At 36.3% G+C, this 17,647-nt stretch overlaps 1 non-coding gene across 1 annotated transcript; it reads right to left on the reverse strand.

Moving 5' to 3' along the window:
* Window positions 1-16,518: 16,518 nt before the first annotated feature.
* LOC131355351 (U1 spliceosomal RNA) lies at window positions 16,519-16,682 on the reverse strand. Its single transcript, XR_009204859.1, has one exon. It is a non-coding gene; the product is annotated as a U1 spliceosomal RNA (small nuclear RNA).
* Window positions 16,683-17,647: the final 965 nt, after the last annotated feature.

A 17,647-nucleotide genomic window follows, 5' to 3' on the forward strand; every position in this document is an offset into this window, starting at 1 on the left:
CTTTCTAGAAAATAGAGTAAATATGTTGATTTTCATGATTTGAAGCATTTTTGTGACTAATGCATTTACACCCTCATTCATACTCTGTATCTGCATTGAGAATTTAAATATCACAAATATCTGGCATTCAGTCTAGTGTAAGTCCAGTATGTGAAAAGTAAGAAATTGGTTATTGTTGCAGGAGAGAATATGACTTTAGAAGTAAAATGTGAAGAACCTTCATTAAAGTTGCTTCAGGTTAGATTTGTGGAAAGAAATGGTCTGAAATTGTTAAAGGAGTGGAGCTGAATAAGGTTTTTTTTTAACTCATTAAGCTCCTCACTATTTCGAACCATAGAGTACTCAAAGATCAACCATTATAGCATTGTTGCTTTAACTAGAGCTAGCATATTATCTAAAGTTAAATTTAGCAAGGACTGTCATGACATTAAGTTGTTTAATGGATTAAAAGGCAAGTTACAACTCTATAAATGTGCACCTTCTTATAATGATTGAGAGGCATAAAGGTGTTTTGGGGGTGTGTCTTTAAATTGATAGACAAGAGGTCAATCCAAATATTAACAAACAACAAACATCCTGTTTTTTGTTTCAACTATGTCATCTTCTGAACTGGTTTAAACTACTTAAAAAATAATTTCTACATACTTTTCCACATGATTTGTACTAAAAAATGTAACCCTTGTTGCTTATAAGTTCTTGAAGATGGCAATGTTACAAATGGCAGGACTGCAATTTGGCAACTGAATTTTAAAAAAAAAAGTAATAAAAAAGCTTTAAAGATTGTAAGTCAGGTCTTTAAAGAAAAAGACAAACCATGATTGGAAGAGTCAGAACTCCATTTAAATGCACGTTAGTACTCACCTTAGTGCTCAACTCCAAGGACTAATGGGTATTATGATGGTCCATCAAAAGATGGAAGGCCTGTTTTTACTAGCTTTAAAATCAATAAGTGTTTGCATGTGAATCAATTTCAAAAGTGGTTTCGGCTCATCAGAACATTTATTCAAGTGAAAGCATCTATGAAGGAATTTTACTCTCAATGCATTTCAGTTCAGGTTAAATAAATACCACTAGGCTTTTGCCTATGGAAATTCCAATTGAATTACTTTTTCAGCAAAGCCAATCAAGGCAGGAGAAATCAAGCCCATACAAGTCCTGATATTCATAATACTGGGCTCCTAACATCCAAAATGCCAGGTTCAGGTATATACATACTTGGCCTGTGCTACAGTAAACTTCAGCAATATATGTAAGAATATATCTGTCTAATCAATTGATTGATGAATCTCATTGCAGGGCTTTAGATACTCAATTAACATTAACAATGGTTGTCAATTTAAAAAAGCAATATGACATTACTCAAAGTATTTAAGCAAATTAAAATACAACAGATACTCATCCAAACATATTGTTTGACCTCTCGGATCACATCATGAACAGATTAATAAGAAAATTTCAATACAATATAAGCAATAGCAATACAATTACAATTAGCAATACAAAACTAGGATAATCATGAACCATACCTGCATGAAATAGGCATGCAGCATTAAAATCTGTGCATTTGGTCTTCAGAAATTCTATCACCTGTACAAATTGAAGACCAATAAATTAACTGGATGGAAACAACACTTTTCCTGGAGCACACTAACATACTAGCACGGTTGTTCTCGATAATAAACTCTTAAATCTTTTTCATCCATGCATTAAAAGCTGTCTAACCCATGGGCTTCCATGGATTGGACTTGGTTGTCCAGCATATCCTACAGATGCTCGATTGGATTGAGATCTGGGGAATTTGAAGGCTACGTCAACACCTAAAACTTATACAGGACTTATAAACTATATATATATATATATATATATATATATATATATATATATATATATATATATATATATATATATATATATATATATATCCACACTATATAAGCAAATTAGCACCACTAACCTTTTACCTCTCCTCAGCATGCTCAAACACGGCCTGAGGATGCAGCGTATAATATTAACATCCGCTACATATGCAGGTTCTTATTCATCTGCCAGCTTCACTAGCATGAGAGGTACGTCTCAGGACCAGAGGAACCTCAAGAAACCAGGTCACATACTAGACACAAAAATCAGAACTAGCTATTACAACCGCCCAAAATTTTAACCCAAAACAAATGTAATATTTTTGGTGTTTTGAATCGACTGTGAGTTTAATATAATTAATCAGATAAAAATACTGAAAGACCCCCTTCATTGTACAAGCTGGTATCACCCAACTACTTCCTCACAGCACTGCACTTGATTATTGCCTTTTGACTGGGAGGGTACAGCTAGCTTTGAAGATGAAGAGAAGTGTGAAGCTTTGAAGGATTGACACAACCAGTGTGAACATCCTCAAATCGATGCTAGGAGACACCCCCTACACTTCCATTCTTTTACTTAGTTCCCAACTTGTTTCCAGCATTTTCCATCCATTGAATGGATGGATGGATGGATAGATAGAAAGGTTAATTGTGTTGTATTTTTATATTTTTTCTTAGTTCCCTTCATGTTAAAGAGAAAAACATGCCCATATACAGCAATCTTCAATGTGAATAAAGCCTCAGTGTGTAATAGTTCTTAATTTTCTGAGAATCTTTGACTGATGTGATGTGATTTATTGATAAAAAATTCTCGAAATGATCTTGAATCATAGGTTAAATCATATACACATTTAGAGCTAACCCATACAAGCATATTGTTATACATTGAGGTTTGCCATGAGCAATAAAAGTAACCTCACCAATGGGTCATTAAATAATTCAGCTACCTTTTTATTTTTTTGCATAACACCTCAGCTGAATTTCATCCAAATTTCCTAGCTATTCTGTCTGTATATACGATAACCGCAAGGTCAGGAATAATAGTTCTACAAGCAGACATGGTGAGAGCCAGTGGCAGAGGCCATGTGTCAGGAGTGACCTTAAGGGTAAGAAAGCATTTGAATATCCTGTCACTGGCAAGTGAAAAAGTGAGATGATGAGGATGTTAAGAATTTGGAAAACACACCAGGCACAGGCACCCAAGCTTCACCTTGGTAATGGTTCGAAAATTCATATACAGTACAGCATCAGACCTGGGCATGTGTGTCATGAAATGTTATATTATTTCACACAGTTTTGTTGCAGATGATTTGCCGGTTTTATAACCATGGTGCTTGAGTATTCAGCTGTCTGGTGCATAAAAGGAAATTTATCATTTGAATATACTAGTGAAGAAGGAAACAATAAAACAATATTTGTGTTTTTACAAATATTGTTTTAAAAACTCATTTGAGTTTCCACTTAACTTGATCACAAGCTCAGGTTGTTGGTTTTATTTTGATACAGAAACTTTAATTAACCTTAACTAAATCAGCCATGCTTCAAGCATTGTCCTTTCTCAACCAGATATCATGTAAAACATGTATTCTAATAAGCAATAGTGATTTTATTTTCTGACTTTCTGAGACTGTGTTGCATGCATTCTCCTGATATTGAATACTTAATAAGACAGCAGCAAGCTCAAAGCTCAAATGTCACCATGCAAAAGCAAGCTCGTCGATATTTCCATCCTGACCTTTAACAGTGTTTACCTACACAGAACAGAAATGGAAAGCTAATCTAATAGCTTACAAAAGGGATGATAAAAGGGAATGAACAGACGACTTAGTGTTAGTCACCCACAGACTGGACGGGGCATTAGGTGATTGAGGGGAGTGAAAGGGTGCAGTGATCAAAGTAATCATGATAATATGATTGATGGATTAACAAACAGTGCAATCCACTCTGAAGGTATTAAAAAGCAAGGTCACGTCTTTTGTTTTTGCTATACACTGAAGACATTTGGATCTGAGGTTAGCCCACTAACCACACTGTGGCTAAAATGCCACTAGGGTGGTTGATTTTTTTCCTCAGACATACCACATACTGTTCATTACTTGGTCTACTAAATTAACTGCACTTCTATTAATTGGATTGGATTTCCTTCATTGGGTTGGGCATCCCTCATAGTACAGTATAGTGGCATGCTAGTCAAAATACTCTTGTTGAACTTGGACTTGTACTCATGCAGCCAATTTCTGAAAATCTTGGAAACTTAAGCTGACCATCTACAGTATGTGCTCAACAGCCTTCATTTACAGTTTACTATAGTTTCTAGTTTTTCAATAGTTTATAGGCTTTCCAGTTACCATCTCTAACATGACATGCCATGACTGTGTGCCAACGACGATGTCAATATATTTTACATGGCTGGCAGACTTAGACCCTTGTTCAGAGTCAAATCTAGCTCAAGCCACAGACTCTAAACAACATGCTAGATACGACTAGCCACATTCAGCTTCCATTTAACGTTCAGTGGTCAAACATGACTCATTTAATATCTTGGATTATCATGGGAATGTTGTATTTTAGTGGTTAAGGTGCTAGACTACTGATTGGAAGGTTGTGAGTTTGAATTTGGTTTGGTTGCTGTGGAAAAGGGTGTCTGCTAAATGCTGTAAATGTTATGTTAAATTGAGGAGCCAAGCAAGAGCTTAGACTGTACAATCCAAAGGCCTTTTCAGCAGAACCCCTCCTTACTGTACACATAAACAGATGCAAGGCATCTGGGAGATTAATTTACATTGATAAGTACCTAAAATGTTTAAATAAGGTTTTGGATCAGTCATTTCCAGTTTGCAGGTATTATGCACAAACTAACCCCATCCAAATCCAATTTAAAGATGCGGTTGTGCTCATTAGTGCAATTCAATCCACAACACCAATGCCTTATTTGATATTACACTCATGGTTGCAATATGCAGGGATTTTCTTGATATTGCCAGCAATTGCATGATAAAAGAGGTGGAGTGTTAGATACTCTGGCAAATAAGCTTGCCTCACTTGTGCTGGTGGCCAGATGACTCTGGGGGTGACCTTACAGAGTTTCCAGTCCAAGGTCATATCCCCCAACTTTGTAAATCAGTTGACTGACCTTGCAGCCTTCAGTGTGGGCGAGCCTGCAGAGAATTTCTTGCTGTATCTGGTACGTGCCCTAATTTATTATTTAGACCAGGCAGTGGCCATCCGAATCTCAGACCAATCATCCATCTGCTACATAGCACAGGACAGTTCAAATAAAACAATATCATAATAACATACTGTGAATTTTGTAACCAGACTAATTCAAATTTAGCCCATCTTGATCTCATTAATGACCAGCCTTGTCCTGACAAGGCTGGAACAAACACTTGCTACATCATTATTTATTGAACAAATTATATCTCACCATCCTTTATTTACCACTTGGATTTTCTGTGGTGTTACTGCTCTGAGCAAATCTACATTAAAAAAAAAGAATAAATAAATAATAAAAATACTAGGATGACTGGACTTATCTGAGGCAAAATGTCAAAAGTAACACTAAAGTAACAAGTTTTGCAATTCCTATAAACCTAGGAAACAATTTCTATAAGTTAATCATTCTGGAATGAGAAATTATTCTGGTAAGTGTTAAGAAGTATTCCATAGTACTGGCATATTTCTATATTGGCTTTTCAATACAGCACTATTGGCATCACAGAAGCCTGTAATATGCAAATGAATACCCTGATGGATCACAATCTTCCCCCACATTAATCCTGACCTGTCTTTAAAAGGTTCAAGGCATATCATAATCACCATAAAAAACTCTCCATACCAAATTCTGTATTCATGCACAATGTTTTCATTCAGTTGTAAAACGCTGCCAAGTCTCTGTTGCTTAATTTTCTATTCAGCTTTCCTGCAGCTGAACATCTCTCTTTCCTCCCCCATGGTTTTCTGCTCATTAAGCAAACACCAGGATCCCTATCAGCTGCCATTCAGATTTGTCCTGGATAAAGCTTTTGTTTTTCAGTAGTACAACTCCAGCTCACCACAGCCAGCGACATTTCATCACGCATCTTAATTAGAGGAAATGTCACGCTGTGAATGAAAGTGAAGTCTGTTGAGGAATCCGTTTAAGGCTGTTCCAACATATTGGAAATCACAGATGATACTGATAAGTATCTGGTTTGAAAGCCTACTTTTTTATTTTTAATTTTTATTAGCACTAAAATTGCAAAATGTTAGTTTTAACGACAGAAAACGTGCATTAATAATAGATTATGTAGAACAAGATCATAGAACATTATAATATGGTCAATATAAAATATCTTAAAGCTTTTATTAGAGTGATATTGTGCTAAATTAAAAAAAATGGCATGTTAGGATGCATTTCTATAGAACAAACTGTAATGTTATTTTGGGGCATTAGTCTGAAAGGTAGGGCTAGGTGTCTTATAGATATATTGCATTAAAGAGTCCTCATTGTCTGAAATCAAGGAAAGGGGCCAATAATGTTACATTTGTCTCTGAATTGATATCAGAGTAGAATTTCTGGTGTTTCATTATTATTATTACCGTTATTATTATTATTATTATTAGTAGTAGTAGTAGTAGTAGTAGTAGTAGTATTTAATTAATTAATTAATTAATTAATTAATTAATTAATTAATTAATTAAATGGTAAGAAACAAAACATTTTCAGACAGTCTGATTTGAGTATACTTCACACTTAAAATACCTAAGTAATCATACTTCATTAGTATCATTTCAGGATATTTATACATTTTTCCTTAATAATTTTATTGACATTGAATACATTTACCTGTCCAAATGTACTTTTTTACATTATTTTACAAGACCGTAAAAAATCTCATGAAAAAGGTCTCATCTTCTCTTGCATGTTGTATTTATATTTAAATATACAGCATACAATTAAATTCATCAACGTAGAAAGAAATCAAGAAGTATAGAATCATCTGAACCAGTCTGATCATCTGCTGTGATCTTCCCATGTAGCCACCTGCATCTGAGATGGATTAGCCACAAAAATGATGCCCCTGGTCCTCCCTCAGAATATTTTATTAAAAATATTGTTAATTAATATTGTAAAATTGAATTTTATTCATTAAAATTCATTTATACTTATTTTAAGTAAGCTTGTTTTGTTTTGTTCTGCTAATGCCGGGTTAACTAGCATCGTTTCACACAATTGGCTGGAGAACAAGTCACATTTTAGCTAATTGGCTCAAATTTGTCAGTTTATTTCCTCATGAGCACTTTAATTTCTGTATGAGAGGGACTGGAGGTAAGGGCAGGTTCCTGCACCTCACCTCAAGGCTAGTTTCTATTAAGTGCAGTTTCAGTGCATTGTTCAAAATGTATTCTCACATGGAAACATCATTATTAGCAAATGTTCCCAAATACTTCTCCAGTACATTCTTGATTGGAGTTTGAAATTTTGTCCACTCTTAAACATTATCACTGTTAATTTGCAATCTTTTGTTAATGTAAATAGAAAGAAACTGCACTTATGTTTTGTGTGGATGCTAAACAGCAGGGGAATATTTTGTAGCAGAATTGATTGCACTCATGACGTTAAGCTTGAATGATTTAATTAGGATATTTAAGGATCATTTTTATAAGTGTTTACTCATACTCGTAAAAATAACCACATCAGATACGAGGTGATAATATGTGGCATGCACAAAGTGACAGCGATCTGGACAGCGTGTTTCATCGTTAATGCTGGCAACTGAAGCAAAGCAGACTGCAAACTGTGCTCTGTGAAAATAGCAAGAGAAGAAAAAAACTACAGCATCTTTCTACAACACAAGTAAACAGATAAAATCTGTATACCATTTAAAAACTTTAATAGAGAAGGCACGGATGGGTGACCTGAGTACACAGAGAGTCAGTGAGTGTGGTCATTAAAAATGAGTGCACAGATCTGTAAACTGCACTCACTAAATATGTCTTAGCAGGTGTGCTGGGTGTTAATTAATGGGCTAGTCTCCTTAAAAATCAATACATGTTATGACTTTTTGGACTCATTTCCATTTAACACGTGATTTAAAGAGGACTGATTTGGATTTGATTGCAGATTTGATCTCCATCTGAGCTAGTATCTTTCAGCCCATGCTTTATACAGTATGTGTTACAGACTCAGATGATTGTTGTTACTTATTTACTCTATCATCTTTTTCCAGCTTGACAAAGAAGACATTAAACATAGATAGACAAAGAACAAATGATCTAATCAAATTCACAAAAACACCTTTCTTGTAATTTTGCATACATTTTTGTATATATAGAATATTTCATTTATATTTCATTTATATTTGTAATCTAAAGCAGTCTCTGGCAAAAGAATTTCCTTTGGTATTAATAAAGTTCTATCTAATCTTATTATTATTATTATTATTATTATTATTATTATTATTATTATTATTATTATTATTATTATTATTATTATTATTATTATTATCAGTAAGCCCTCAGGATAATTTTCTATATTGTATTGCTCAGGCCTGACACACTACAGCTCACAAACATGTCAAGAGACAATCCTAGGTGAAATTAAGGACAAAGCTATTAGCGGTAGTGCATTAGCATGCACATGTGTGCTTTTCATGACCGCTGTGTTGTTGTTGTTCTTCGGCTGCTCCCTGTTTGGGGTCACCACGGTGGATGATCCGATCCACATATTTTGATTTGGCACAGGTTTTACACCGGATGCCCTTCCTGAAACAACCCTCCCATTTTATCCAGACCTGGGAGAATTAACCCCTCAGTGGCTGAGTTGGTTCCCTGCCTGGGAAGCAAGCCTTTGCCACAGCGGTGAGAGCGAGGAATCCTGCCGCTGGACCACCTGGGTCTTTTCATGACCACAAGGTAAACTGGGAAAAATGATTGTTTAATGCCGCATTGGTTACTTATTTTGGTATTGGTATTGTTATAAGTTATTGACAAAAACAACAACAACAAAAAAAATTGATGCAGCCCTAACAATAACTCTAAACCTGTCTGGACTTTTCAAACATTTTTACACTGTTCTTCAGAGTCCTTCAGAGCTACTGTGTGCCACTAATAACCCATAGTCATTATTATTGGAAAATCATTGGAAAAGCTACGAGTGCTAAGCCAAAGTTAACTACTTCTAATGGTTTAATTCGTCCTACTTCATACTCCAATACCTGTTGAGTTACACTTACATTATAAATGCAGCAAGAATTTAGTCACTCACCAGTACAGACTGATTATGGTAGAACCAACAGTGATTTCTTTAAAATTACATTTACGTGAACTGAATTATCAAATATCTCACTGTAATACTGTGCTCTTTTTCTTTCTTTCTTTTTTTTTTTTAGTGCAAACCGTTACTGGTGGACAGGCATGATCTCCATATAAAAAAAAAGAGAGAAAATATATGGAATCTTTCCGGAAGTGTTTGGCCTAATTAATGGCTCATCCAGGAAGTCAGAAACGAGCCCTAAGGAAGATCTAAAGAACTGCAGGCCTCAGCGTTCATGATTCCACTATTAAAAAAAAAGACTACAGGAGAACTGTGAATTAATCTGACCTCAATTTAAATGAATTCAATTTTAATTGTATAGCGCTTTTAACAATGAACATTGTCTCAGAGCAGCTTTATTGGAATATTATACCCCATTATAGGGATATAAATGCTTATTTTCCATTTGCCAAAAGAAAACAAGTTTAATGACCCCCAAGCCTTTGAGATAGTGTTCTGTGGACAGAGGAGTAGAAAGTGGATCTTTTTAGAAGACATACCATAGCATTCCACAAGCAAAACATTATACCAGCAGTGAAACATGGTGGTGGTAGTATGATGGTGGGGGGATGCTTCGCAGATTCAGGCACTTGCAATAAATGACAGAACCGTGAATTCTGCTCTCTGCCAGAGACTTCCGAAGAATAAAATCTAGGTCTGTGATCAGAAGCTTAAGCACGATTGAGTCTATACAGCAAGACGAGGATCTGAAATACAACAAGTCCACCTCAAAAGAAATGTCCTACTTGATAACCCTCCCATGTGGATGAATTAAAGCAATGCTGAAGAAAAAGTGGGCCAGAATTCTGATCTCTTGATCTTGAAGTACTACAGCAGTCCATGGGTGTAACAGTGCAGCCGTCCTGAGTAGTACCAAGTGTTCTTGATGGAACAAAATGAAACAGCAGAGATGTATAATTTAGCGACTGCTTTGGCGACCCCAGAGACTCAGGTGCTCTCTTTCTGAAATGTGCAAACTTGGAGTTTAAGTTTTACAACTTGCAGAGACATGTGCAGTGGCACACTAGAGTATTTTTGAACATGTTCACAAGGCTCAGCTTTACTACAAGACTATGTGACAGACTTGCAATAGTGGAAATCTTGAATTCCTCTCAGGAAAGTTCTTAATTTAAAAAGAATGTTTAACTTGAGGAATAACTTTGTCAGTAACTTTCGGTTAGACATGAATCCACAACAATAAAAAAGATATGGCCCTGCCTTTTTAAGGACCTCTGTACTGTACTGTATTGGTGAATTTTGTGCACAGGATAATAGTTGGACACTTGGGTGCCACTTGCCACAGACAATATTTGTTAAACTGGAAACTCTTTTATTCACTAGGGTATAACCTGAGCAGGTTACTTAATAATTCCCATACCCTATACTGCTAATTTGGTGTAAACTCCAGAAACTAAACTCCAGACTTCTTTAGTCCACCTTTAAGACAGATTGAATGAACTCTTTCTCCCTTCGGAAAAGACTTTTTAGTGGATCCTTGGAACAACAACAACAACAAATCCAGATATTAATAAAAGGACGAAAATTACTAAGAGAAAGAAATGCAGCAACAACAACAACAGGAATGATAAAATAGCTCACTGAAATTTATTCAAAATTGGCATGGACATGAATAAGATCAATATCAGCAAGGATTATAGTAAAGAAAAGTGAAAAACATACAACAGTATTCCCATTATTTGGTGTGAAGGGTTTTCAGAAATTGTAAACCTCTTGTACGGCACAAAGTATGAAGCAGTCATACAGTAAAATGCAAGTTCGTATCAAAGGCTTGAGGAGAGTAAAAACGCTGGCTTACTCTAGTGTCCTAAATTCATATCATCAGCTAATGGCTGCCTCTGGAGTTTTGGCAGGGTTTTTTTTTAATATACAAATCTAAAACTGATTTATGAATTAGCCTAGGGAGTACATTTCCTCCACATTCTTTCATTTAGGTCTAGAAATACATCTCTTATATCCAAGTGAATGAATGGATTGTTTAAAAAAAAAAAAAAAAGCAAAGAGAGAAAGAGAGGGAATGAGCAGTGCTCGGTAAGCTGAAAAAAAAAAGAGCTAGACCAAGGAGAAAGGCTAGTAAATATAGACTGAACTCTAGTGATTATATGTGCTCCAGAACTTTGCCATCATCTACTTCTTGGGTAATGACTCCTGAAACACAGCAGGTGCCACAACATTACTGCTCAACATGCCGGATATCAACGACACACTGAGACACTCATTACCTGAGAAAAACTAAAATAAAATAAAATAAAAAAAAATTACTCCAATAAGTGTTTCCGTTTATAAAGTCTAACAGCTGGAAGCTCATCATAACCATGCTGTGTAACCGTAGCAACAACCAGGTCTCACCCCAAAAAGTTGTACCAATTCTAATCAGCAAAAGCAACGTCTCGTTGTTAATGAAGATGAAGAGCTACAATCTCTGACCATGTCTCATCGACACTAAATTTAGCTGCTGCTAATATCTTATGCAACTTCTCTCATTTGGATTTAGGATTGTGACACCATGCTGGTATAATAGCACAATAGCACCCGAGGGATCCTGGTGGTAGATGATGGCTCACTTAAAAAAAAAAGGATGTAAGATAAAAATAAAAACCGCTATATAATTTACATCATAGAAATGACAACAAATACAATTCCAACTAAAATAAACTTTAACATACTGTAGATAATCACAAGTTTATAAAATGACAAAATATGTTCAAATACAAGGTAAAGGAGTAACTAAACAACAGCTGTCTTAACAAAATGGCACAATAACTATAATTTCGATGGCTTGGAATCATGGACACAGGTGGTTGTTCCAAAATTGTGACTTCTGTTATTTCATGCCTTTTTTTTTAACTTCAATACAGACCCACAACACAGTGCCACAGAGAATGATGCATACAAAAGAAAATGTTCAGGAGTCCAACTGGACTTACCTGACTGTGGTCAGACTTAAAGACTAAACTCTGTAGTAATCACTTTATCCTGGTTAGGCTCTTGGTAAAGCTGAAGAAAGACTTGTTGCAAAGATATGATGCAAGTCACACACTCATTCACATCTAACAACAATTTAGAGCAGTCAGTTTGCATACTGATATGTCTTTGAGGTGTGGGAAGAAACCAGAGAACCCGGAGGAAACTCATGTTTATAATAACTGGTGCTAGTATTGACCCAGAGGTTATGAAAATAGCTTAGTGGTGAAGGTACTGAGCTACTGATTGGAATGTTGTGTGTTCGAATCAAGTGGTGGATCAAGTGATTAAGGGTTTGGGTTGTTGATCAGAAGGTCAGGGATCAAGCCCCACTGTTGGCCAATTGAGCAAAGCCTTAACCCTCTCTGCCATAGGGACACTGTATCATACTTGCATCTGTGCCTTGACCCTAAAGATCCACTGTGCTGTAATATATGTGTGGCGATAATAAAGACTTCATCTTCTTCATAAACATGTTGAGTTGTTGTTCTTTTGGCTTCTCCCTGTTCAAGGTTGCCACAGCAGCTCATTTGGTCCACATGTTTCGATTTGGCACAGGTTTTACCCCAGATGCCCTTCCTGACACAACCCTCCTATTTTAGACCAGCACTGAGAGTTAACAATCCTACCGCTTGACCACCAGGAGGCAAACTTGTTACATTAGTTATTTATGTAACATAATCGTTTTTAGTAATTTGTATTTGATATAATGTGCTAGCTAAACTATATGGCCAAAAGATTTGGGATGTCTGGCTTTACATGCACATGAATTTAATATGGAGTTGGCCCACACTTTGCAGCTATAACAGCTTCAACTCTTCTGGGAAGACTTTTCACAAGGTTTAGGACTGTGTTTGTGGGAATTTTTAGACCATCCCTCTAAAAGTGCATTTGTGAGGTCAGATGTTGGATGAGAAGACCTGGCTCACAGTCTCCGCTCTAATTCATCCCAAAGGTGTTCTATCGGGTGCAGGCCAGTCAAGTTCCTCCACACTAAACTCACTCATCCATGTCTTTATGAACCTTGCTTTGTGCACTGGTGCACAGTCATGTTGGAACAGGAAAGGGCTATCCCCAAACTAATTAAGAGTTCCTTTCACTGGAACTAAGGGGCCGAGCCCAACACCAGAATTCAATGAATTGAAAGGGTGTCCCAAAACTTTTGGCAATGTAGTGTACCTATGATAATAAACTAGGACTTAGCTAGAATGATTAAATATTAAAATATATGACATTTTTATGTATACATGTTTAAGATCCTCTACACCCTAACAGCTCATATTAGCCAATTACCATCTACTATAGATCACTGGACCAAAAATTCATAAGCTGGAATTAAAAAAAAAAAGAAAAAGAAAAAAGAACTTATATCATGCTCAGAGTAAATAGAGGAAAAATCAGTGTAACCCTCGCTTATACTAGTGGTGTTAATGTGAGGTAAAAGTTTTGCATAATGTGTACATGTTCCTGTTATTTGGCTGTTTGTTTTCATTATCTACTTACGGTCAAGGTAAAGATTTAGAGATTTACAGAACACCCAAGTACCAAGTACAACACTGTTTTTTTGTTTGTTTGTTTTTTTTTTATCTTTTTAGAAGAGAGTCATAAATTTCATCTTAGAAAAAATGCTTTCTGTTCACTTGCATATTTATATCCTGCACACAAGTGCCAGAGAAACTATGAATTACAATATAGCACTAACACTTCCTTTCCTCACAATTGAGTGATTCAGCCTTGCTATCACCATCACTGGTTTAATTCAGTGCAAAAATATTTTCAAAACCTAAGCCAGGTACAGGCAAAGGTAAGCCTGTAAAGAGCTTCTATGTTTAATCCAACCATCACCATGTGTGACTAAAGGACCTCTCATAGCTTCTACATCTGGAACAGGGCTTGCATTAGTACTTTTGGGTCTACATTTATGTAGAGAACATTAGTCCCTGCTGTAGTGAGACTACACTTTAAACAGAGCTATAAAGAGGATCACTCTCACTGAGCTTGAGGCTGTGTAGCAAGCTGTTTTCTTTCATTATTTCTTAAGACTTTCTTAAAAATTCTTCAGAATTTGAATTCTTTCATTTAAAAAAAAACCCTGTATGTATACACACTTGGCTTTTATACATCAACAGATGTATTCTGAACAGATACAAAGTAGGAGAATCCTAATAGGTTTTAGGTTTATTTTAAGAAAGTTACTTTTCATGTGAGCAAGCAGTCAGATGTCAAGCTTGTGGGCAGAAGCAAGTGGTCAGTTATGTAGATGACATTGGTGGAGGATGAACAGATCAGATGGGAAGCACAAAAGATCATTTTTTTCAATCATACCCAATAATATACTTTATATTTGGTCTAAGAGAACAGTAAATTTATTTTTCTAGCATTTTCTTATTCTATTCTTATCCATTATGGTCTGGAAAGGAGATCATACCTAAGTCTGAGAGAGTCTGATATTTAGAGTTTAGGTAATAATATCAGTATTCAGACAAGAGATGTGCACACAAAATAACATGATGCCAGACTGGGTTGAGCTGAGGACAATAGTAATTGAAGGACCACTCTTTAATACTGTGATGAGCAGAAAAGCATCACAACACATTAAACACTGCAATTAATAAGCTACAGCAGTGGAAGACCAAACTGGGTTCCTCTTGTGTCTTGAGGCTACAGTGGGCATCAACTCGTCTAAACTGAAGAGTTAAATACTAGAAAAAAACAATGTCTCAATTTGTAGATGAGGTCAGATATTGGCATCCACAGAATGAATGCTGGACCCAACCTACCTTATGTTATCGGTTCAGACTGGTGATGGTTGTGTACTGTTTTGGGAGTTTTTTCTTAAAGTCTTCATAACAATGAAGCATTATTGTTGCTGACCATCACTTTACCATCAATTTACCTTCTTAAACAGCATTGTACAGCACAATAACCACAAAGTGTCTCAAACCAGTTCCATAAGCATGCCAATGAGTTCAGTGTACTCTACACTCACCGAATCTGAATTCAGTAGAGAATATTTTGCCTGTGTTAGAAAAAGAGACTTGCAGTATTTATGTGAAAATCTTCAGCACTTTTGTGATGCAATCATGTCAGCATGGACCAAAATTTCAAAGGAATGTTTCCAAAACCTAATAGATCCTATGCCAGGAGGAATTGATGTTTTTCTTAGAACAAAGGTAGCTCCTATCCAGTATTAGTATTGTGCTCCTAATGAAATGGTTGGTGGATATTTATCATATATTACACAATTACTAATGTGGCAATTTATTACTAATGTAAATGTACCTTTTCTATAATATGGATAACTATCCTCACACAAAATTTGTAGGATTTTGTAAAGCAATGTTGCTGGAATTCCTAGTAAAAAATTCAGGACCTGTATTTACCAGCCTATCCTTAGCCCTAAGCAAAATCCTATTTAAACCCTGTGCATACATCCATTATCAATATAACCCAGAGATCCTCTCACCGGGACCTGTTTCACTGTAAATATTTGTATCTACAGCCTCCAGCATTGCACATAGTAGCTAATTATTTAAAAAAGTGGAAGCCACTGCAAATGTTTATCATGATGGCTAGTATATGAGTGCTCATTTTCTAGCCAAGCTCGCCTTCTTTTGGCTATTCTTGCAATGTTTTTATTTAGGGAGTTGTTACAGTCAAGCAGGCTGACTAACTAGATATTGTTAGCTTCCATTTGTCCTGTAAAGTCAGCACTTCGCATGTGTTATCCTGTTGAAAAATCCAGTTATATGCTGCCACAACACAGACAGAGCTGTCACGTTGCTAGTTCATGTTTATCTGCTACTAAGTGCTCGTAGAATGCAACATGTTTCTGAATGATAGTTGGAAAATATATACTACCAGCTCAGCCTGTGTTTTGGCAGCTGGTATCTGGTGAGATCAAGCTGGAGTTTTCAACCGGGTAGCAAGCACAGCAATGTTTTCATTCATGTTTGGAGCTCTGTCTTAAAAATATACAAGAAGACAATATAGCTAGGGCTATAACACTAGAATATTAGTCTGAATGCTAGACTCTAATGCCCTTAACACTTGCTTTAGGATAAGGTGATACTTTTTATAGAAGAGAGAAACAAAGAAGAAGAAGAAGAAGAAGAAGAAGAAGAAGAAGAAGAAGAAGAAGAAGAAGAAGAAGAAGAAGAAGAAGAAGAAGAGAAGACTTTATTTTTATAACCTCCACATTACAACTCAGTGAAATTCTTCCTTCATATATCCCAGCTTAGGAAGGTGGAATCAGAAACAGAGAAGGTTAAGGGCCTTTCTCTAGGACACAACAGTAGTAGCTTGGTGGTGAAGAGCCTTGAATCCCCAAACCCTGATCAACAAACCAGAGCCTTAACTATTTGAGCCACCTACTGTCCTAAAAAGGAGATGGTGCAGATGAAGTCCCCTACTATCGAAAATATTGCAGTCCCGGTTCCCAGATTTAGGGAATTCACATGTGTCAGGACGACCAGAGTGCAATGGCTGAGCCTCTCCTTGGGTGCACCACTATCTTGATCATGTTATCTCCCCTGCCAGGTAAAATAAAGATTAAGACTTGCTTTCGATGTAGTTCTATAATTATTTCATGTGAATTTTATGGTAAGTACAGCAGTAAATCATTACATAAAATTTCATAAGTTATACAAAAAAAAAAACTTTTGCAAGTTGGAGCCAGGTGTTGAGCCAGTCCAAGAGTGGGAAGAAGGAAATGAAAAGTGCAAGTGACAGAAAAACAGAATGAACGGGAGTGCTCTTTCCTTCCAAGCAAGCAATTTGAGGCCTATTTCGAAGGCCTAATGGGAGATGGGCAGAGATGGACAGCATGTGTGGGTTACTTATTAATCCAGGAGAGGCAATCGGAGAACCTCCATCGACCTGCAGTAAATTAAATAAGGCCCCCCCTGAAATGGCATTATTCTCTCTCTTCTTTCACTCACTCCCTTCCTGCCACTGCAAATCCCCTCCCTCCGCTTTGATTAAATGAAAATAAAGAGGCAAGATTTGAGCGTCAGGAACCAATATTAATCACCATCACATCCCGAGTGTATCAAGTTTGTATCCAGAGATCAAGGATGAATTAATCAAATGGACTATTTTCATATGTGGTGAACTTTCTACTGAGACATAGCAGATAGGACTCCTAGCCAAATCAGAACTTCATAAACCCCCCAGTGCCTTTTAAAATGATTGGATCTTTCGGTTATTGCAAATAGAAACTGCAAGTTAGAAAACATATTTCTCTGAGTTGTTGATCGGAAGGTCAGGGATCAAACCCCAGCACCATCAAGCTGACACTGTTGGGATTTTGAGCAAGGGGCCAGGTATTATGGTTGACCCTACACTCTGACCCCTGCACTCTGATGGTGAACTTCCTAACAAGCTGGGATATGTGAAGAAAACCATTTCATTGTACTGTAATGTATTTAAGACAAATAAATAAAGGCTTCTCAATGATATGCTTGCGATTGACATGAGGCAGTCTAAGAAAACATGTAATGCACTGAAATTC

The sequence above is a fragment of the Hemibagrus wyckioides genome, linkage group LG06 (genome assembly GCF_019097595.1).
Source record: "Hemibagrus wyckioides isolate EC202008001 linkage group LG06, SWU_Hwy_1.0, whole genome shotgun sequence".
Lineage (NCBI taxonomy): Eukaryota > Metazoa > Chordata > Actinopteri > Siluriformes > Bagridae > Hemibagrus > Hemibagrus wyckioides.